The sequence below is a fragment of the Lathyrus oleraceus genome, chromosome 7 (assembly GCF_024323335.1).
Source record: "Lathyrus oleraceus cultivar Zhongwan6 chromosome 7, CAAS_Psat_ZW6_1.0, whole genome shotgun sequence".
NCBI classification, from domain to species: Eukaryota; Viridiplantae; Streptophyta; class Magnoliopsida; order Fabales; family Fabaceae; genus Lathyrus; species Lathyrus oleraceus.
The window spans coordinates 124,193,118-124,195,191 of NC_066585.1; the positions used below are offsets into that span (position 1 = coordinate 124,193,118).

At 40.9% G+C, this 2,074-nt stretch overlaps 1 long non-coding RNA gene across 1 annotated transcript; it reads left to right on the forward strand.

Annotated features, from left to right (window-relative positions):
- The first annotated feature begins 861 nt into the window (after positions 1 to 861).
- Positions 862 to 2,074, forward strand: LOC127101095 (uncharacterized). Its single transcript, XR_007794563.1, has 3 exons — positions 862 to 1,257; positions 1,345 to 1,858; positions 1,950 to 2,074. It is a non-coding gene; the product is annotated as an uncharacterized LOC127101095 (long non-coding RNA).

Genomic DNA, 2,074 nt, shown 5'->3' on the forward strand with positions numbered 1-2,074 from the left:
CTCTCACCCTCAATCCTCTCAAACCTAAAGACGCCACATAAGAGAGATTCAGAGGGAAAACGAAGTGGTGCTCACCTTTGGATATGATTCGGTGGTGGCAGCGAGCTTGCAATGAGCTCTCTTTGTTAGGTTCGTTTTTCTTGATCTTTCTTAGATTTAGGGTTTTAAGTTTCGCCGTTTTTCTTCCCCCTTCTCTCTGAATCGCTCTCATCTATTTATGCCCCGGATTAGGGTTACAAATTGATGCTCAAGAGTTCGAAAGGAGAAAGTTCCAGGATTGCTTTTGGATGCTCAGAATTGGAGTGCCTTCTTTGATCATTGGACTCGGAAAGGTAATCTGAGCATATGCTTTCTTTTTCGCTTTTGCCTTAATCCCCAAATTGGGAAATTTCGAATTTTGAAATCTTACTGCCTTGTTTATTGCTTTTACTGCAGTGAATTTCTTGGCCTTCGATGGAAACTTAGGAGTACTGGCAGCAGCCTTTTCAGTCCTTTTTGGTAAAAGCATTGGGTTGATGCTTCTTCCGCCATGGCCAAATTTGAGACGAATACACGCTGAGATGAATACACGCTTAGAGGCGTGAACGTGAAGATTATTGAGTTTCTTGACAAAATAGGAGTTTTTCCCCTTGAGGATGACGACTCATCATCCAAAGCCAAAAGAGAATGTAATTGCAGTAGAGAAATTATTGCAAGCGCTCCCCGGTTTTCACACGAAGTTTGTCGGAATCAAGATTTTCTAGCTTGCTAACAACAGGATTGAATTGGAACGGTATATCCAATTTTTCAGCTTCTTCGGAAAGCTTATGAGCCAATTTGATCCGAGACCTCTTTTAAGCGAGTGGACCTACTTCTCAAAATCTGCGTATGGTCGACAATAGCATCCGATAGAGTTGATGATTTCTGCTCTCTAAGATCCAGCAACTTCTTTGTAGCATATCTAACAGTACTATGAGGTTTACTTAATCCTCCAAGAAGAGACCCACAAAACGATGGCTTGATTGAAGAATTCAGATTAGACAAACACCCCTCCAAATCCCAGCCACCCCAGACTTTACTGTCAAATTCTAAACCAGAGGATGACGTGGGATTAACCGTAGGTATTTGGAAGGAGTTAAAGACGGTTTGGTGGTTTGAAAGTGGACGGTTATTGCAGAGGAAAAACGAGAATGATGCATGCCTATCCAATTTACTCTGCAAATCTGGAGAGTGCTGAGAACCCAATCCCTTGGACAAGTTTGCAGATATATCAACTAGGTATGTAAAACCATGTACTTTATCTCCCAAAATAGTTCCAATATTTTTCAAATGCAGATGAGTTGACATTACTTTTATCCTCTACAGCATGTGCAAACCAATCGATTTTTGAGGAAGGAAGTGTTCTAAACATCTCATCTGTTGTAGACTTTGGGGGAAAATCATACAACCTGCAGCAAGTTTGCTTCGACCCGCTGAGATGTCGAGAGTCATGATTTTGCCAGGTTATTTTCTACGGCATATGATTGCAATATGATAATAAGCCTCCTCCTAGTACACCTTAAACCCTGCTCATTCTCTTTCAGCAAAAACCGGTAAACGTCATGCTTGCTGTAATTGCATTAGCACATCAATGTACTAATCTGGTTATCGTCATTGCAGGTAGGACCTTGATCATCATCGCATCCCATTGCATATACCTGCAATCAGACTTACAACTTCTATGCCCCAAAGATAGACTCCCTGCTGTGATGTGTGCATTCTGCTGTCTGCCGAAATCAATTAATGTTCAAATTTATTAATTTTTTTCAGCAATCCATTGGCCCAGTCTTGGAGACTCATTTTTTGACAAGCATCAAGGGCTCGTTCCAACATGCGAAGAGTAGGCTCTATTGCTCAGGAAGCAATTTTTCCTTTGTATGAATTTCTCTATGAAGGCTCTACCTTACTGTATCTCTTTACATTGCTTCTAGGCCGTAAGGAAATTGAATGAGGCAAAGAGAACTTTGAATCTAGTGCACACTACAATGCTGATTTTGGAAAAGAATAAAATCTAATGTGAAATTCTCAGAGCCATGGATATGAAACGCAAGCTGCT